The sequence below is a fragment of the Macaca fascicularis genome, chromosome 3 (assembly GCF_037993035.2).
Source record: "Macaca fascicularis isolate 582-1 chromosome 3, T2T-MFA8v1.1".
NCBI classification, from domain to species: Eukaryota; Metazoa; Chordata; class Mammalia; order Primates; family Cercopithecidae; genus Macaca; species Macaca fascicularis.
Genome location: NC_088377.1, coordinates 20,683,502 through 20,705,833, shown reverse-complemented (window position 1 = coordinate 20,705,833; position 22,332 = coordinate 20,683,502). Strand labels below are relative to the sequence as shown.

At 36.1% G+C, this 22,332-nt stretch overlaps 1 long non-coding RNA gene across 1 annotated transcript in view; it reads left to right on the top strand.

Annotated features, from left to right (window-relative positions):
• LOC102115465 (uncharacterized) overlaps positions 1-22,332 on the top strand; it is a 289,733-nt gene that overhangs the window by 158,573 nt on the left and 108,828 nt on the right. The window contains exon 6 of the long non-coding RNA XR_012432083.1: positions 6,611-6,659. This is a non-coding gene — a long non-coding RNA (uncharacterized lncRNA). The remainder of the gene's footprint in view (positions 1-6,610; positions 6,660-22,332) is intronic.

The window sequence follows — 22,332 nt, the reverse complement described above, 5'->3', positions numbered from 1 at the left end:
TAGCTACCAATAAACTTAAATATTTAGCAACTATTTTAGTTAACCAAAAAAGTGAAAGATCTCTGCAATGAAAAATACAAAACACAGATGAAAGACACTGAAGAGGCACAAAATATTGGAAAGATATTCCATGTTCATGGATTGGAAGAATCAATATTGCTAAAAGGTACATAATATCCAAAGCAATCTATAGATTCAATGCAATCTCTGGAAAATACCAATGACATTCTTCACAGAAATAGAAAAAATAATCCTAAAGTTTATATGGAACCACAAAACACTCAGAATAGCCACAGTTATCCTGAACAAAAAGAACAAAACTAGAGGAATCACATTACTTGACTTCCAATTACTACAGGGGTATAGTAACCAGAATGGCATGAGACTGGCATAAAAACAGACATTTTGACCAATGAAACAGAACAGAGATTCCAGGAACAAATCCATGCATTTACAGTGAACTTGTTTTCAACAAAGGTGCCAAGAACCTACATTGGGGAAAGGACAGTCTCTTTACAAAATGGTGCTGGGAAAACTGAATATCCATATGCAGAAGAATAAAACTAGACTCCTGTGTCTTGCCATATACAAAAATTAAATCAAAATGGATTAAAGAGTTAAATCTAAGACCTCTAATTATAAAACTACTGCAAGAAAACATTGAGGAAACTCTCCAGGACTTTGGGATCTGGCAAGGATTTCTTGAGTAATACCACACAAGCCTAGGAAACCAAAGCAAAAATGGACAAATGGAATCACATCAAGTTAAAAAGCTTCTGCACAGCAAAGGAAACACTCAACACAGTGAAAAGATAATGCACAGAATGGGAGAAAATATTTGCAAGTGATTTACATGACAAGGGATCAGTAACCAGTATATATAAGGAGCTCAAACAACTCTATAGGAAAACATCTAATAAATCAATCAAAAAATGGGCAAAAGATCAGAAGAGACATTTCTCGAAAGAAGACATACAAAATGGCAAACAAGCATATGAAAAGGTGCTCAACATCACTGATCATCAGAGAAATGCAAATCAAAATTTCATGAGATATCATATCAGCCCAGTTAAAACGGTTTTTATCTAAAAGACAGACAATAACAAATGCTGGTGAGGATGTGGAGAAAGGGGATCTTTGAATACTTGTTTGTGGGAATGTAAATTAGTACAGTCACTATGAAGAACAGCTTGGAGTTACCTTGAAAAACTAAAAATAGAGCTACCATAAGATCCAGCAATCACACTGCTAGGTATATGCCCAAAAGAAAGGAAAAAGATCTCTGCATTCCTATTTTTTTACAATTATTTCCAACTTTCTTTTTAGGTTCAGTGGGTACGGGTGCAGGTTTAGTACAGGGATATATTTTGTGTTGTAGGGGTTTGGTGTCCAGTTATTTTGTCACTCAGATCATAACTATAGAAGTCAATAGGCAATTTTTCAATCCTCAGCCTCCTCCCAACCTCCCTGCTCAAGTAGGTCCTGGTGTCTATTGTTCCCCTCTTTGTGTTTGTGTGCACTCATTGTTTACCTTCCACTTAGAATTGAGAATATGCCATATTTAGTTTTCCATTCCTGGGTTACTTGACTAAGGATAATGGTTTTCAGCTCTGTCAGTGTTGCTGCAAAAGACATGATTTCATTCCTTTTTATGGCTAGGTGGTATTCCTTAAGGTATATGTACCACATTTTCTTTATCCAGTCCACGATTGATGGGCATTTAGGTTGATTCCATGTATTTGCTATTGCAAATAGTGCTACCATGAACATACATGTGCATTTATCCTTATGATAGAAACATTTATATTTCTTTGGGTATATACCCAGTAATGGGACTGCTGAGTTGAATAGAAGTTCTGTTTTAAGTTATTTGAGAAATCTCCAAAATGCTTTTCACAGTGGCTAAACTAATTTACATTCCAACCCCCAGTGTATAAGCATTCCCTTTTCTTTTCAACCTTGCCAGCATCTGTTAATTTTTGACGTTTTAGTAATAGCCATTCTGAGTGGTGTGAGATGGTATCTCATTGTTGTTTTGAATTGCACTTGTCTAATGATTAGTGATGCCAAGCATTTTTTCACATGCTTGTTGACTGAGTGTATGACTTCTTTTGAGAAGTGTCTGTTCGTGTCTTTTGCCTATTTTTAAATAGGGTTGTTTGAATACAGCCAATAATAATTTATTGTACGTTTAAAAATATGTAAGAGTGTAAGAATAATTTGATTCTTTGCAACACAAAGAAAGGGTAAGTGGTTGAGGAGATGGATACCCCATTTTCCCTGATGTGATTATTATGCATTGTGTGCCTGCATCAAAATATCTCATGTACCTCATAAATATTCACATCTACTATATACCCCCCAAAATTTAAAAAAGAAACACATATAATATACATATAAAGTACACATATATATCTTATATAACTTTGGGAGAAAAACAATACTTAAAAACTATAGTGTTTCTAAAAATTATAAATTTCTAAAATTATAAATATAATGTTTGATATTTGAAAAATAAATGTATTGAATTTACATGAACTAATAATAGATCATTATGACTTGAAGTGGGCAAAGGCTAGCAACCATAAAAGGAGAAAATAGAAAACAGCTCGTTAACTTTAGTTAAGGACAATTTTATATTTTTGTTCAAATAATCCTGTGTAGGGTTCAACTTCTTTCTTAGGAAGTTTTGGTTGAACAATTTTGTGCTCTATACTGTGCTATCATATTACATTAAGTGTTTCTGTTGAAGCAATTTTCAACTCTTTACTGAGCGAGTCAAAAGTTGAATGTCATACTCTCTTTCTTTAAAATTGACCCAAATCAGTTCTCAGTCATGAATTAAGACTAAAACTTTCAACACTGTATCCTATCCTTTGGTTAAATAAATGAATGGGTGATGAATAAATATAGCATGGTTACTGTGGCAAATCTTTTGAAAAATTATCTCATTATCAAGGTCAAATCAGAATTTTAAAAGGAAAAATGTCTTTTACATCTGTAAGACACAAAGTACATGTATATTTTTATTGTTCTTAACTAGCCAGAGATTACATATTATATTATCTGAAATGTATTATAATAAATAAATACGGAGTCGCATTCATTTTAATTTACAAATATTTTGGTGGGTTCAATGGTGGTCCCCCCAAAAAGATATGTCCATATCATAACAGCAATAATCTGTGAATGTGAACTTATTTGTAAAAAGAGTCATTACAGAAATAATTGAGCCTCGAAGTGAGAACATCCTGGATTTTCTGAGTGGCTCCTCAGTCCAATGACAAGTTCCTTAGAGCAGAAGAGGAGGCCCAGAGACCCGGAAGAGAAAGCTGTGTGATGACAGAGGCAGAGCTTGCAGTCATGCAGCCATGAACCAAAGACCACTTGGAACCACCTGAAACTCGAAGAGGCAAGGAAGGTCTCTTTTCTAGATGGAGTGCAGCCCTGGGCATAATGCCCTAGTAGCACCTTGGTTTTGGACTTCTGGTCTCTAAAATTGTGACAGAATAAATTTCTGCTGTTTTCAGGCACTAAGTTTTTGATAATTTCTTATAGCAGCCCTCGGAAACTAATTTATATATCAAATAGGCAGAGGACCAGTATGCCAAAGAAAACAAATGATTTGTTGACTCTTCATGCTGAGTAGTGAGGAAGAAAACAAGCTATCTGGCATGTTCATCTCCTGTGCTCTCCTCTAAAAGGAGATAAGTCTTACACCTGTATCTACTATCAAGATATAAAATTTTTAATTGTTAATTTTTTATTGAGATATAACATCTATCCTATAAAGTACCAAAATCTCAGGTGATAATTTTTACATATATATTTATGTATTTATATGTTCAAATTTCTACACACGCATACAATTGTGTAACTGTAACCACCACTCAGTTGGACATAGAACATTTCCAGCATAAAAGAAAGTTACCTAGAGTCCATATCCTGTCAAATCCTACCTGCCCACAATCTTCTCCCAAAAAAATACTTCGATTTTAATACAAAAATTAGCCAGGTGTAATGATGCATGCCTGCAGTCCCAGCTACTTGGGAGACTGAGGTGAGTGGATTGCTTGAGCCCAGGAGGTAGAGGTTACAGTAAGCTGTGATCACACCACGGCACTCCGGCCTAGGTGACAGAAGATTTGTGACAGGGTCACCTGTCTCAAAAACAAAACAAAACAAAACAAAAACTCATTCTATTATTAATAGAAATGAGATCATACAGTTTATATTTCTTTGTGTCATTATTTGTCTGTAATGTGTTGTCTGTATATGCTCATTATTATGTGTGTAAAAATCATCCATATTAATTATATTAATCAATAGGTCTTTTTCTTTTTAATTAGGGAGGTGAATATTCCACAAAATGTTTATTCTACTCTTAACCTACAGTTGGGTTGTTTCTAGTTTTAAGCAATTGTAAAAAAAATTGCTAAGAATATTTTGGTCTTATATCTTAGGGACATATGGGTTTATTTTTCTTGGGTATATATGTAAGAGTGAAATTATTTGGCCATTGGATAGGCATATATTTAGTTTTTATAGGTACTATTAAGAACTGTTCCAAAATTATTGTATCAATTCACACTTCCATCAACATTGCATGAGAGTTCCAGTTGCTCCACATTCTTGCTGACACAATTGTTTGCCATTTAAATTTTAGCCACTGGTGGGTGTTTAGTGGTATCTTATTTTGTGTTTTAATTTGCACTTCCTTATTGAATAATTACATTGAGCATCTTCCCATATGCTTGGGCTATTTTAATATCCTCTTTAATCAAATGCCTGTTTGATCCTTTTGCCCATGAAACAGTTTTTTTTGTCCTTTATATTATTGAAAATTCCTTTCTGCTTTAGTGAATCAGGGACATAAATAGTGACTATTTCATGGGTAGAATTTAATTTTTCCGTGCATTGGTCTATTCCTAGAGAGCTTTAAATCTTGCTTCATTGTGCTCACCTTTTTATACATCATGGATTTTGACTCTGGTTCTTTAGTTTTCCCATTTCATTTTAGTCACCAAAATGCTTAAAACTAGAGATCAACTTTCTTAGCTGCAAAAGCTTCTAACCTTTCAAGAAGTTCATACTTTATGAAATTGCACAGCAAGCATTTATTTTTCAGATCATTTTTGAACATTACTCCTAAATTAATAAAGTATTCTAATGCTGCTTTAGTATTGATTACAATAAAAAGGGCTTGAAATATAGCTGTTCTTTATGCATAAAAGACCCAGCTAGGACCAGTACTGCCAGAGAAAAAAAGTCATATTGAATGAAAAAAGTCATATTGAAAAAAGTCATATTGAATTTCCCTACCTAAAAGATGTCTCAATCTGAATTTATTTGGCTACACTAAAGAATGCAGTATATTTAGTTTTCCATTTGCATGATGTGTTTGTGCTATAGATGATATTTTAAATTGAAAAGTTTATTTTAAATTATTTTTACAGTGAAGACTGTTTTCAGCTCTTTTTATATTGTGCATAGTTTTTTAATGTAATCTGCTAGCATGTGTTTTGTAGACTGTTTAATGACTGGATGTCTTCCTCCAAATTTTGAAGTACAAAACTAGTGTCTTTTTTTACTTGTACACCGTTTTAAAGTCTATTAAAATTGTCATTTGACTTTTTTTCTGTTAAAATATGCTTTATGAATACAAAGCTATTATTACATTGTCTGATATCAGAATGCATAATTCTTTGGATGAGTACATAAATTATACATTCTGTAGATTGATCAATTAAATATTAATTTTTAGTAATATAATAACTGTAATATTATAATGATGGTATTGTTAATAATAGTAATCGATGAGAGAATAAAAGATTTATATCTTTTATTGTTAACGTTGCCACCCAAAATTAGTGTTAGACAGCTGCCCCACCCTGCTCCAAATGCTCGGAATTTCCATTCTTCATCCAGTGGGATTTCGTAAACTCCACAGAGACTCTTCCATATTTTTTTCTACTTTTAAGTTGTTGTTTATTTCCTTAACACATCATATATGTTATTAGAGAATAAAGCAATTGTAAGTAATTAAGAGAATAAACTGTTTCTTGGTTGTTAGAATAGCATGGTATGTATTTATATCCTGGGGCCAAGAGACCCATCTCTATTTAAAATAATGTATTGTGAACATTCAGTATTATATATTATAGAAAAATAAATCCCTGAGGAATAAATAATTTGCTATAAAAAGTTTTATCTTCCTAATTTAAAAGGTTGATACTAAAAAGCCAGAACTCAGATTTTTTCCCCTTCTAGATTTTTTTTGTTTTCTTCTGTTGTTTTAATGGAGAGAAAGAGAGAAATTGCCTACTACTGATTTAAGCATATGGCCTCATCTTGGGAGCAGTCCCAAGGTTTTGACAAAAAGTGTAAAACATTAAAAATAGGACTTTATGTGCTACTTTTTGGGGCTTGGCTAGAGGACAGGACAATTACACAGTGGTTTTATGAGCCCCCCGATGTGTAATATTTATCTTTATTTGCTCTTCATTTATATTTAGTGCATGTTGTAAAACTGTGTAAGGCTATGAAGTAACTTTAGAAGTTATAATGGGCAACAGCTCTTAATGGAGACTTTTTTTTTTTTATTTTACAGATTCACTTTGAAGAGTATTAAAGACACGTTCAGCTGAATAAAGCAGACTGTATGTATCATAGGCTTAATTCATACACGTAATAAAATCTTTCCATGTGCTTGCAGAAATAACACAAAGATCAATAACCGGAAGGAAGCCAGAGGGATGAAAATACATGGTAGATTAAGATTGTTTTGCATGAGACAAGAGAAAGAATACTTAAAGCTTGCTGACAGATTAATATGGTCTGCTTTGCATTTTGTCTGCTATATTACAAAAGGGTCGCATCTATTCTCAGAATTATAATCAAAGCCATTGAAGGAGAAAAGTAGGCATTTAGAAAAGTGAACCTACTGGATGACTAAGGACCTTCAGCAAAGTAGTAGATTCTCAATAGCATGTTATCACTCTTTACAAAGATCTCATCTTCAAGTTTTGTTGGACAACTAGATGTGTAGCCTGTGAAGTTCTGATAAATAATGATGATACATGATACCAATTTCTTTAATTCTTGCCTTTAAAAGATGTTGCAAGATAAAACAATGCAATAACTGGTTCTTGATATATTTGGCATTTAAAAAATACACACTTAGTGGAAATCACTCTAGACATTTAAAAGTAACATTGAGCTTATGAATATTTGCATATGAAAAGTGAAAAGAAAAGGATCATCTTAAGTGTAATAGTTGCCCATTGTTAGCGTGAGTTAGGACAGTTGGTCTGGATGGCCTTGTGAGTATCTCCTGCCTTCATCAGAGCTCCACCTGTTCTTCCCAGAGTTTTGCAAGAGATATCAAGAGATACGAGAAAACATTTGCAAGATAAGGCAGAATCTTTCTTTGGTCAAGGACATGGAGATTGGGCAGGCTGAGTTTAGCAACTCAAGTTTAGTGATCAATGGCAAATAACATCAGGCCTCCATGTTAAGAAGTAATTGTGAATTTGAGATGCCAGAGAGCTCATGCTTGGTTAAAGGAGCAACTATTGCTCAATTCCAGTGTATGATTTTCAATCAATTTCCAAGAATTTCCTTGTGTTTAGGTTCTAAACAGTCTATTGTTAAAACCATGGGTACACGTTGGATGTTATGGTAATACAAAGGAAATGGTTAGACAATACACCTGTTTATGGAAGTTCCTGTGGTCCACCTACAGAAGACAAGTTGACAATCACAGTGGCTGCTGTTGTCAATCCTGGGCTGTTGGGTGCTGCAGCATTTTCACCCTGGCCATTCAACACAGTTCATGGGCGTCATGTCTTTCCACTGATACTTTTTTAAAGATAGTTTTTATATAACCAAATCCTCATTCCATTTATAATGAGGTACCATAAATGAATTACCTGAAACAATATGTTTGTCTGTTATCTTTCACTGTTTCTACTTCACATCAATTTTTAGCTATAAAATTGATAAACTGATGCTTACTACTATCTCTTTCCCTCTTTTACTCCTTGGTTTTCAAATTTTATTTCAATGTCAGAGAATTTCCTTTACTAGGAACAGTGTATTACAACACAATATTTAAAAATAAACTACTTAAATTTGGATGCCAATAATAATAATACAACTCAATGGAACTTGAGTTGTTAAACTCAGCCTTCCTGCAGTTTGATAATTGTATTTCAGAGCTACCTCACCATAACTTCCTTGCAACTTTTTTTCCCTATAGACAAAATTAAAGCTGAATTCAGGAAGTTCCAGGGGGCTTTATACTTGCTGTTAATAATGTTATTGCTTTATTGATCAACTGTGTGGGTAGAATAGGCATAATTTTTAGTACACTTAACCTATCGTCAAAGTCAAGATCATAAAGCCTTCCAGCAACATCATAACCTTGGTTTTAAAATATCCCTTTTGAAAACATTCATTGAAATAGCACCTACTGTGAGTCAGGTAACAGGAAGAGTTGTAAAGAAGAATAATATGCATTCTCCACCTTCACAGGCTAGTGAAGGTGATGGTGGATACAATTTAAATGCAGTCAGAAAATAAAGATCATGTAATGTAACATATTTTGTACATTGACAGTACATTGACAAATTATTTTATACTTCGAACAAACTCATCTCAATATTTCAGTTTCTAACTATGAGACAATTTCAAACAACTGAATATTTTCTCTTAACAATCAAATTTCTAATGTCTTATGTACTGTCAATGTGAAATTCATAATACTGACTCCACTTATCCCCCGTGCTGGAATGCTTATATATTGAATAGTATTTAGATTTGACAATTACATTGGTAATTGTCTTGATTCCAAGGAAAGCATAGAAACATTTTTTAAAATGTAAGATAAAAAATTCAGGAGATAAATGTAATCATTCCTTATGTTTTTACAGTCATTGTCTTTCACTGGCTCTGAAGTGAGTTGTAACAAACATGCTTTACTCCCAGTCTTGATACCAGTTCTGGCTAGGATGAGGAGGAAATTAGGAGTTTTATTTAACAGTTTCTCTAGGAAGCAGAATGTCATTATAACAGATACTGTCCTGGCAAACTTTATCTTGAGCAACCCGTGCATACCTGTGTTGAGGTAGTCCAGTGTCCTGTAGTGCTAGAAACCCAATCCTGAATTCTAATCTGTGGGACTAAGACGCTGATGTTTTCCTCGTGGTACATGTCATCCTTCCCATATGACCAGTAACCTGTTACCCCTCTCTGAGAATCATCAGGAGCCAGTCTTGTCATGTATCCTCATCTTGGCCCATGCCATCTCTTTTTCTTCTTTTTCTCTTTCGAGACAAAGTCTTGCTCTGTTGCCCAAGCTGGAGTGCAGTGGTATGATCACAGCTCTCTGCAACCTTCACATCCCAGGTTCAAAGAATCCTTCCACCTGAGTCTCCTGAGTAGCTGGGACTACAGGTGCATGCCACCACACCTGGCTAATTTTTGTATTTTTTGTAGAGCTGGGGTTTCATCATGTTGCCCAGGCTGGTCTTGAACTTGATCAGCCTGCCTTGTCCTCCCAGAGCATCTCATCTTTTGGATTGGACCTTCTTGAGTAGTTGGACCTATGTGAGCCAGGCTGACTACCCTATCTGACTTTGAAAAAAAAAATACATTAATTTGTTGGCTACTCCTACAACAGGATTTAGTATCCGGTACTCTTTTTTTTTTTTTTTTTTTGAGACGGAGTCTCGCTCTGTCGCCCAGGCTGGAGTGCAGTGGCGGGATCTCAGCTCACTGCAAGCTCCGCCTCCCGGGTTCACGCCATTCTCCTGCCTCAGCCTCCTGAGTAGCTGGGACTACAGGCGCCCGCCACCTCGCCCGGCTAGTTTTTTTTGTATTTTTTAGTAGAGACGGGGTCGCCCGGCTAGTTTTTTTTGTATTTTTTAGTAGAGACGGGGTTTCACCGTGTTCGCCAGGATGGTCTCGATCTTGTGACCTCGTGATCCGCCCGTCTCGGCCTCCCAAAGTGCTGGGATTACAGGCTTGAGCCACCGCGCCCGGCCAGTATCCGGTACTCTTTAATGTGGACTTCTCCTCCCTTCTCTGGGTGATAGTAAGGTCATCGTGTTCTGTGTTGTAACCTGTCTAAGAGTCAACAATATTTGCCAAAGTCCACAGTGTTTTAGAGCCTTTTAGAACAGAATTAGAACCCTGGGACTACCAGTTGAGTAGAGCTCCCCGGACATCAAGCAGTCTCACTGCCACAGGACCGTTTTAAGGAAATTAGCAAAATTTCAAGGTCAAAATCATTTGGCAAGGAATTCTTTTCCCTTGTTTACATCTAATTGGTCTCTACCCATGAGATATGCTCATATAGAATTAACTTCAGATTTTAAAAATATGGAATATGTGAGTTCTGGTTTTAACTGCTTCCATGGCAATTAAATGTCTCTATTGGGAAAATATAAAGTTATATACATACTTACTGCAGGTATCATCATTTTGGAACTTGTCAATATTGTATACACTGAAGTGATCACAGTTGAACTCACATTTCTTATTTGTGTTTTGGTACCTTTTCACACAACTTTTTGTCTCATAAAAAGGTGGTTGTTGAAAATTTTGAAGCATGACTTGAAAGTTTTACAAATTATTATTATGACTTTAACTGAGAAGGAAAAAAAGTGGAAAATATTTAAAAATTAGGAAACCCATGGCTTTAAATTAAAATTTTGGGATTCTCATCCCTATAGCACTGCTCTTGACTAATTTAAATACCTATAATAATACTGGGTTTAAATGTGAGCCCTTCTCTGGCATACAGGGGGAACTGATTAGTGTGATTAACTAGAGGCATTTTCTTTGAATTTTATGCTTGGCTCCAATATAGATTTTATTGGATCCTCTTCCTAAGCCACCATCCATTGTGTTAGAAACATATATCACTCACTATAGCTAGGCAGCTGTGAAATGAAGTATAGGATCAACTCTGTTTTTCACTCTGTTGAGGAAAAAAAATAATTTTAAACCTCTTATTTCACATTCTTATAACTTTTGGGGAAAACCATTCTACATCCCGTGAAAGTTATAGTTTCTCAGTTTCATTTTCAGACCTGAGTGATCCCCTCTTCTGACACACATATAATTATGTTCTACATTCTGAGGATTTATTGAGTGTACTGCCAACTGGTCTTTAAAATACATTCTTCAAATCCTGCTTTTGCTTGAATAATGTCATCTCTATCTTCAGCATATGTTAATGACTAGAATATTGAAATTTGCCTGAGAATTAAGTTATGTTTAAGAGCTGTGTGATGCTATATATATGATATTACCTGGTGACATGGGTTGGCTCTGTGTCCCCACCAAAATCTCATCTTGTAGCTCACGAATTCCCGTGTGCTGTGGGACACCCGGTGGGAGATGATTGAATTATGGGGGCAGGTCTTTCCCGTGCTGTTCTCATGATAGTGAGTGGATCTTAGGAGATCTGGTGGTTTTAAAAACAGAGTTGCCCTGCACAAGGTCTTTTTTTGCCTGCTGCCATCCACGTAAGATGTGACTTGCTCCTCCTTGCCTTCCGCAATGATTGTGAGGCCTTCTCAGCCATGTGGAACTGTAAGTCCAATAATCTTCTTTCTTTTGTAAATTGCCCAGTCTCAGATATGTCTTTATTAGCAGTGTGAAAATGGACTAATACACCTGGCATTTAAAAGAAGTAGTATATTTATTGCATATAAGTAAAAATTTATAAAACTAACTGTTAGTAAGGATAGAATAGGTTAGGCTTCTATGAAAATAGTCGTGAAATGTGGTTTAAGACATACAGTGAAGGTTAAAGACAAAAACAGATTTATGTAATGATCACATAAATTCTGTTAAGGCTCAGGGAGTTTTCAGAGTAGCTCCTCTCTCTATGCGATGACTTCTGTCTGTGTGATGAGAGGTCACTTGCTTCTTGTGGTATTTCCATTTCAACACATGGTTTCTACAGTTGCCTTTGATAGAGAAGATAGGTTCTTGAATGTCTCAGCCTGGAGCTGACCTGCATTACTTCTACTCAGTTTTCACTGTCTAGAACCAGGTTTCTCAACTATGGCTGGGGTGAATAATTTGTTTTGGGGGACTCTCCTTGCACTGCAGGATGCATGCCAGTGTCCCTGGTGTCTACACACCAGATACCAGAGATGTCCCCTCTGGCTATGATAACCAAAGATACCTCTAGAGGTTGGGGTGGGGTTGGCAGTGAATGGAAAAATTGCTTTTGGTTGAAAACCACTGAACCAGAGGTAGTCATTTAGCTCTAACTGCAAGGTTGTTTTGGGAAGAATGGTCTTCTTGTGTTTACAGGAAGGTGAGGAAAATCAGACATGGATATGCACTAGTAGACTGCAACATATTAGCTAGTGGAAATACAGACTTTTCATCATTTCACTATGTATCTAAACATATGAAAAATGTTACTGTGTTTCAATTTTAACATAAAACAAAACAAATAATACGGCATGTCCAAAGTAAATTAACAATTCTGAGCAATGAACTAAATTTTATTAAGTTGTAGAAAGAAACATTTGTAGTAAAAATATATTAAAAGAATTATTTAAAGAAGTTGAAATAATAATTATTGTATTTGACTATAGGAAGCTTAGGAAAAACACTAGCAAATAATGTAAATATGAGCATTAGAAAGAGCAAACTAGTGTGACTATAAAAACTTGTTTAGCATCTCTGAACATAGGTTTAATATTGAATACAATTTGTTATTAGTCATTAAAACAACCTCTTCTGGGATAGCCTAGTTCAGTGTATACTTGTTTACACATGTTGACCTTGGTAATATGCTTTGTAAATGTGTTGCCAAGTTGTATTTATTAGTCACAGACTAAAGAATATATATTAGTCACAGGATAATTAGAATGCTTTCAGTTATAAGGCTAGAAACCTAGTGGAACCATCTTCTGGCAGACACACACACACACAGAGAGAGAGAGAAAGAGAGAGAAAGGAATTTTTCGGAAAGAACTTTTGGTTTACAATAACAAAGCTTTGTTTATTGTTCATGTTACATTCTGGCTGTAGCTGTCCTCCATATATCTTCTCATTCTGGGGCACAGTTTGAAGGAGCAGCCCCTGTCTTAGACTTGTGGAAGAGGAAAAAAATAATCATAGAACAAGCTGATGGATCTTATGGTCTCTACTTGGACATATCATATATTCCTTCTGCCCATATTCAATCAATTAAAGCAAACCATATGGCCACGCATGCTGTCTGTCAATGGGTGAGGGAAGTATCTCCTTCCACGGGGAGGTGCTGCCGGTGACATGACCATAGGAGGGATATAGGTCCTCTTACAGAGAGGACAAGAGATCATTGTGAACAATAATATCATCCATCACAGATGATGAGATGGCTCACTGAAGATAGGGACAGAACTAGAACTGGGCACAATTGCAGTCATCTCTGCTTCTCTTTGTTTTAGCTACATTCTTTCCAGCTATGAAGAGGAAGTCAACAGCAGTCCTAGATTTATACTTCCCCAATTAGCAAAATAAATAAATAAATAATTAAATTAAATTAAATTAAAATGAAATGACTTCTCTTTGCTTTACAATAACATGACTGACCATTCCCATGTGTCTAAAAGTAGTGTGGCTAAAAGTACAGGAATGAGATTTCATCTGGCCCATAGTTATGTCTTGACTGGATGAGAAACATTTCCCTAAAGGGGAATATTTCCCTAAAGGAGGGCAGGGGTACAGGTACTGGGAAGCCCAGAAGCTGTGTAAAGTGGTGACTTCACAGAAATGCAGTAGGACAGAATATAAACAGACAATATAAAAACGTGAGTTTTTCATCTTTCTTTAAGTTTGTGCTTCCCTATTTCCATAGTTATACAGAAAGTTTTGTCATAATAATCAAAGGGTAAAATTTACAGAACTCAAAAATCAATTTTGGGGAAAAATGGTTCCCCACGTGTTCCTTGTAAACCTATGAATAGGGATCCAGAACAGTAGCAGCTTGTTACTGCATTAAAGTTGTAATATTGTTAACTTGGCAAAGAAGAGAACTTTAAGTTGCTTTACTCTTGCTTCCAACTACTATCGATTTTTTTTTCAAAAACCCTTTGATGTACTGAGATTTTTTTAATGTAGAGAGTTGAAAAAGGATCAGTGAACCAACAATTATATATTGTAGCCATTTGTAGGTATGTCAGAGATAGAGAGAAGCTCAAATTATAGTAATTGACTTCCTAGAGCACATTTGGTAATGTCTGGAGATATTTTGGGTTTTCAGAATCAGAAGGGAGAATGTGATTGCTATCTAGTGGGTAGTCTCATAGATGCACATCCTACATTATACAGGATGGCCCCTCATAACAAAGAATGGTCTGTCCCCAAAATGTCGATAGTATCCAGATTGGGAAATCCTGCATTAGGGAGTTCTGTTGAGATCAGGAAGCTCTGGACTAGGGTAAAATGAAAATTAAAAAGGATATAGATGCCAGAAATGAACCCATGGGGGTGTGTGCCTGATTGGGTAGAGCCTATAAAAGACTTGTCCTGAAATTTTCCCCTCATCTTTTTTCTTTTGCATTTCAATTTCAGTCCATAATTGGCCATGCTTTCTTTAATTGATTGAATCCTAAGAACACTATTAGAATTAGAAGGAATCATAGAGATAATCTAGATCTTGGGCAAGGAAAAGAAAAGTGTCTTCAATGACCAGACTAGTAACCAAATATGTGATATGGTAAAGTTAAAGAGAGACTTTGTCAACTGAGAGGGCCTCAAATAAACAATATTCTGGCAGCAGTAAACATACCTGCTACCCAGATCTTGATTTCCAATACTATTTTCCAATAAAAGGAACAAGGGCTCTTGGAGAAATGCCTGATTCTAGGACTGGGGCAGAACATATGAAATAAGTATCAATCTGGAGCATCTTAAGGTGCTGGAAGTAAAAAAGTCCTTAACAAACAAACCAACCTACATTGATAGGATATGTCAAAGGAGAACAAGAGCCAACAGAAAGAGCTGCAAATAGCAAGAGCTACAACAATTCGAGCACTAAAATAAAGCAGTATTGGATTATAACCCAAAGTATAAAATAAATATCCATGAGTCTATACTGATATAAATACGTGATTTTATAAATTAATAAATAAGGAAGAAAAGACAACTCTCCTATGCAGAAGAATTTCAAATATAACTCCCCACATCTTACGTGTGAGCTGCACAGAATTATTTCTTTCTAATGTGTATGGTGTGGAAAGATGAGGGAGAAAGTAACTTTATAGTGGAACATCCTGACTACATTAGCCAGATGATCAAGGTCAGCATCAAAGGTCATAAATCATGTGGATAGTATATACCCTTGATATGATGTGATTAAACTGTTACTTCCTCTGCATACCCCTCAACTCTAGTCTACTTATGGGAAAAACATCAGATAAATTCCAATACATGAGCATCCTACAAGTACTTTGCCAATACTACTCAAAACTGTCAAGGTCATCAAAAACAAGGAAAAGTCTGGGAAACTGGCACAGCTCTGAGGAGCCTAAGGAGACCTGATGACTAAATGTAATGGCGTATCATGGATAAGATCCTGGAACAGAAAAAGGATGTTAGGTAACAAATGGGGAAATCCAAATAAACTATAAACTTCAGTTAATAACAATGTATAAATACTAGGTTATTACTTGTAACCAATGTAGTAAGCTGCTTGTATTAGTCTGTTTTCATGCTGCTAATAAACACATACCAGAGACTGGGCAATTTACAAAAGAAAGAGGTTTAATTGAATTAAGTTCCATGTGGCTAAGGAAGCCTCACAATCATGGTGGAAGGCAAGGAGAAGCAAGTCACATCTTACATGGATGGCAGCAGGCAAAGAGAGAACGGGGAAGAGGCAAAAGCCCCTGATAAATATATCATATAAATATATGAGACTTGTTTACTACCATGAGAACAGTATGGGGTTTGGATGGGGACACAGAGCCAAACCATATCACCACTATAAGACGATAATCATAGGGGAGACTGTGTGCAGGGGATATACGGGAAGTCTGTTCTATTTGATCATTTTTTCTTTAAAACTATTCAAACATTGTCTATTAATTAAAACCAATTAAAGGGAGGGGTAGGACCTATGAGATCCTAGAAAATGAATGCCCTGACTGTTTAACATTTTGCAGGTTGATTAAAAACAATGGAATTGACTTGCAATGAAAATCAATCCATAGATGCCCAATTTGTAATCTGTAATCTAGTTGATCTCCTTTATTTTGCAGATGATAGGACAAGAGCCTCATCATTAGTAAAGGGTTTACAGAAGCTGCACCATGATCAATTGCAAAAATCAGCCAACTGAACTTCCTGGGCGGCACTCTCTTCTCTAAGTAGCCTCTGCTGTGGGTGTGCTGCTTTGCTAGAAAAGGGTGGCAGCTATTAGTGACCAGAACAGTTACTTTTTGATCTTCATGTTTAGATATGTTTGACTAGACTGACACTGAAGCTTATCATACAAAACAAAAATGAGAAAACAGAATTCTACACACAGCAATGTTCTTAGAAGAGCAATTTTAACAATTGTCAAATATTTTTAAGAAACAAAGGAATAGTACTTCTATAACTTGTCATGAATTTTGCAGCAGCTAAAACTGGTGGAGCAGTAAGCTTACTTTTTTTTTTTTTTTTACAATGGTGATGAGATTAGGATAAGTGAGAATTCTGGGGATTTAAAAAAATCTGGTATTGTTTGAATAATACAAGATAAACTATTTAAGTAGGAGTCATAAAATGCAGACTAACTCCTAACTTAGCCAAGCTATCACCTTCATGACTTTGGATATGAGCAGAGCCTAAGAAGTGAGAAAAATGATGCCAATTTAAATATTCTTATCTTGAATACCCTTATGTGGTTGAATACTCAGGTTATTAATGCACTTTAGATGAATTGATAGTCTTATAAATGCGCAATGAGTATAGTATATAAACATAAAATATATTCTTTAGTGTTATTCATCTTTTAACTTGGGAATATTCCATATTAATCATCAGTTTGAAAATTGACTCTTTTAGTTTGAAAAATTGGTTCTAGTTTTATAGATTTTTCCAAAGTTGATTATTTATTTCTTTTTAATAGCATAGTTAATGGAAAGAAAATGTGATTTTTTTTTTTCATCATCAAATCAAACATTTGGAATTTCCCAGACTGGTCTAAGTTCCCGTTTTCTTTCTCTTGTATTAAAATGGGTGGTAGTTTTAAGAACACTTGTTATGGATTATCTCACTTAATCCTTAATACAATCCTCAGAGGATGAACCATTATTTTCCTGCTTTAAATATGTGGACACTGAAAGTGACAGTGAGTGAATGGCTATCTGACTCCAAATAAGATCACGTATTTACCCTCTACGTTCTATTGACATATACTACAGCTGTTTACAAAAATTAAAAGCTGATTATATCATATTTACTTCAAACCGTGCAACAGTTTCCCAGTTCTATTAGGAGCAGGACTCAGGGAAATCTTCTATGAACTCCCTGGTGCCCATCAATAGGCCCAAGAGGAGACTGGAAGGCCTTGATTTATGGCCTTGCTGTTCTTTTTACTTTATAAAATTGGTCATGCATTCAATTACATATTTGATTATTTGTGTAATATCTTTTATCACATAGTCTGTAAATTCTCTCAGGACAGGACCATATAATTAATTGTTGCCTCCCTGGTACCTAGAACACTCTCTGGGACATAGTAGACCATGAAGAACAGTCATTGAATGAATGAATGGGAAAGGGTAATTTATTTACATGTGACAATATAGCATTTAAATGGCATAGTTTAGACCCTAACTCTGCCTGTAGTCCATGCAAGATACTGACATATAGTAAGTTACCCTGTTACTTTAGTAATAAGTGTCCTTGGATAGAGCTCTGGATTGTTCTATACTGAAGTCTGTTCTTCAGTCAATGACATGATAGTGGAGTGTATGTGTGTCAAAGTTTATTGACTATTAAATTATGGCAATTTGAAATGTGCGTGTGTACTTTCTTAGAAATTCTGTTTGCCTTATTTTGTAAAAAAATAGAATGTAGTTGATGATAATAAGAGGAATAAAAACTGATCTTGTCTGCTAGTTGTGTGCGGGGGGTGGCAGGAGGAAAGTTTGGAAAAAATTAATCTCCTTCCTTGGTAAAGTACATGTAGTGGGTTGGATAGTTGTATAGTATAGTCTCCAAAATTCCCATCTACCCATAACCTCAGAATGTGAACTTATTTAGGAATAGCATCTTTGTTGATGTAATAATTAAGATGAGGTCATATCAGATTATGGTTGGCCATAATTCCAATGACTGGTGTCCTTATAAGAAGAGGTCAAAACACAGAGACACACACAGGGAAGATGGCCATGTGATCATGGAGGCAGAGATTGAAGTGATGCAGCCATCAGCCAAGGAACAACAAGGACTGCCCGTGGCCACCAAAGGCTATGAGAGAGGCAGAGAATAGATTCTTCAGAAGGGATCGGCCTTGGTGACACCTTGACTTTGGATGTCTAACCTCTAGAAGTGTGAGAGAACAAATTTCTGTTTTATACCATCCAGTTTATGATGGCTTAAACATCAGAAATTTTGTTATGGCAGCCGTAATTCCAAAAATTCTCTACTGGGAAGCTAATATAGTATGTTTGATCTCCCATAATTTGGAAACATCATTATCTATAGCCTGAGTAGAAGGCCCCCACATCCCAGCCACAGGACGTGATGCCCACTCCTCTCTTGCTTCACCCCACTGCACGCTCTCACTGCATCCCCACCTGAAACCAAAGTTCTCCTTTCCCATCTGCAGAACCAGTCGACGCTGGGCAGGAATCGCCATGGACCTTCTGCACAAGCCCAAGGATGCAGAATTTGCACGATATGAACAAAGGACCCAGGGGATTGAATTTCACTATTTATCAGAGAATGGTGAAGTTTTTCAGTGAAGGGGACAGGATGTAAAGAGGTTTAAGAGAAAGGACTGCAAGGAGTGAGTGGGAGAAGAGAGTCAGGGGACAGAGGGCTCTTCAAAGGTATCCTTTTAGGGCCTACACTTGAAGACTTACTAATGTTTTGGCACATGGGTATGATATCAGATACCCACCCTCCCCTTTTCAGTTTTCGAACCAGTTCTTGAAATTAAAACCTCTTCTGTGGTTGGTGCAGGGTTGGGGAAAGGCAGATGAGGGGTATACTGTAGAGGCAGGAGGTTAACCACCTTCTCACTCCTGGCAGCTATCCAGTGGGAAATAGCAATTCTTCAGGTTTAAACAATGGTAGAAGGTGGATCTACCATGATTGATAATAACTCATATGAAGAAAAAGTGTGGTCAAGGCCACAGATTTTCTCTCCAGAGTACGTGTCTCAGGTGATGCTCTGAGGGACAGAAAAGGGAGTATCTTTCCACATGGGTTTTACTTTTGGCAAACACAAAACAACTTTCCAAAGCATATGAATATTACCTAGAGTCAAAGAAATCATTCTTACTTTAGAAAGACATAGTTTAGCCAATAAAAGAAATGCAAATCAAAACCACAACGAGATACCATCTAACACCAGCCAGAATGACTATTATTAAAAAGTCAAAAAATAACAGATGCTAGTGAGGTTGTGGAGAAAAAGGAGCACTTATATACTGTTAGTGGGAGTGTAAATGAGTTCAGTCATTGTGGAAGGCAGTGTGGTGATTCCTCAAAGACCTCAGGACAGAAATACCATTTGACCAAGCGATCCCATCATTGGGTATACACCCAAAGGAATATAAATCATTCTATTATGAAGACGCATGCACACATATGTTTGCTGCAGCTCTATTCACAATAGCAAAGACATGGAATTAACTTAAATGCCCATCAATGATAGACTGGATAAAGAAAATGTGGTACATTGGCACCGTGGAATACTATGCAGCTATGTAAAAGAATGAGATCATGTCCTTTGCAGGGACACGGATGGAGCTGGAGGTCATTATCGTTAGCAAACTAACACAGGAAAAGAAAACCAAATGTCATGTTCTCACTTATAAGTGGGAGCTAAATGATGAGAACACATGGACACATAGAGGGAAACAACACACACTGGAACTTTTTGGAGGGTGGAGGGTGGGAGGAGTGAGAGGATCAGGAAAAATAACTAATGGGAACTAGGCTTAATACCTGGGGGATGAAAAAAATCTGTGCAGTATAAACTCCATGACACACATTTACCTATGTAACAAACCTGCTCATGTACTCCTGAACTTAAAAGTTAAAGTAAAAAATAAAATACAAAAATTTAACCCTAAGTTAATTCCAAGTCCACTCTACTAACTAATGACTGTTCCTAGGAATTACTTGTAGCACCTTCATGACCTGGAAATTGGATAAAGTAATTTTTGTCAAAATCCATATTACCTGGCACCTGGCACTTGCGGCCAGGACGGAGGGAATAGAGTTTTGCAAAGAAAAGAAAAGGTTCCCCTCCAGTAAGTTAAGTGAATCTTTTCAACCACTTATTGTTTTATCTATCCCATGGCTGATGGGAAAGACTGAAGAAATATGTGCCTTACCCAAAGGGAAAGTCATGGCTGTCTTTTACAGCGTCAGAACTTGATGGGATTTTTAATGTTTTCTCTATTACTGGTTGAAGCAGAGCCTGAGTGGGTGATGGAATAACTTATAAAATACAGGAATAAATCCATCTAGCCCAAGAAAATCACTGAAGAGCAAGATATAATCAGCGTGAATATTTCCTCCTCTAATAACTGCATAAGGAGTTTATTGATTGAGAGAAGGCAGAGTAAAATAAATATTTTCAAGAATATTTTCAAAAGATTTCATGAGATGATGATTTCGGATATTGCATATCTGCTTTGTCTGGATAGCAAACATTTTTGTCTGGAAAAAATCTCCCATTTTTCAAAAGCTATGTATGGGTTGGTTTGTGCTAACCAATTCTCTTTTCACACCCATCCATTTGTCATGTACAGGTTTGTTTATCTTCGGATTTTCTAAGGATTCTCTTTACTCACTCTGGCTCCATAATGCACTGTCCTTAACAGACAAAGAATCTGCTACCGACTCACCATGAGTAGCTTTTCCAGTGGCGGTAAAGGAAAGATGCTCAAATTAAAATCCATCGTTTCCAAGACAGCTATTTCGGGTTAAAGCTGTAGCCTTGAACCAAGCAAAAGGGGCATTTTTAAATGCAAAAGTCAGACACTGAGCAATGAGTGGTGAGTTTTAGTCAACTGTTCTTTGATTTATTCATCTACTCATTTCCCATAATTATCAATTATGTTCTAGGTCAGTGGTTCTCAAACTCGGTTGAAATTATAATTTCATGTTAGTCTTCAAAGAAGATGAAACAGTGAGGTTTGGGTACCTCATTCCAGAGATCCTGATTTAATTGTTCTGAATTGAGTCTGGGCATCTGTCACTTTAGAAGCTCTCTTGTGTTTTCAGTATATAGCCAGGTTCAAACATTATTGTTCTGTGTGCTGGATACAGTGGTGAAACACAGATGGTGGTCTTGCTCACAAGAAACTTATGTTCTGGTGTGAAAATGAAGGGCCATAGACAGATGAGTAAGGTGAATTCATATAATGCTAGGTTCCATGGAGAAAATAGAAATAGGTGAGAAGGATAGAGAGGAACAAAAGGGGGGGATATTTTTTAAACAGAGTGGTTCATAGGGGAGATGAGGAATGAGCAGAAACTTTAGTGTGTTTATTGTGCTCAAGAGAGGAGAAGCAGAGAAGAAACATTTTTGCTTTAGAAATAAATCAAAACACATACATTTCATCCATTTTAGTGATAAGAGCTTCATTATTCTTACAAAACTAAGTCTCAGGACTCTATGTTAATAGGTCAATTGGGGGTACAAAGATGAATAAGGAACACAAAACTCTCAATCTAGTACAGTACATAATTAACAAATTTGATATAATTTGGAACATTCTAACGTCGTGGTGGTGACATGAAGGAACTTTTGATCCATCAGTGGGTTTTAGGCTTGTTTTAGCATATTCAAGGACTGTTTACTCAGCTTGTCTTCTATTTAGCACTCCTTTCACCTTAAGTTTGGCTTTTGCCTTTTAAATTTTAGAAGGGTGTTTTAAATGGAATTTAGAACTGATGAGTGTTAGGTGATTGTACTGATCTTCGAGTAGAATTGATCAAATGAGTAATTTAGGATAAAAACATTCACTTCTCTTTTGCTCTGAACTTTGCTAGGCACTGTGGTGATTCAAAATGAGTTAGATAGTTAGTTACCTGGATAGATTTAAGGAAGAGTAAATAAAACAGAAAAGAATGTAATCACAA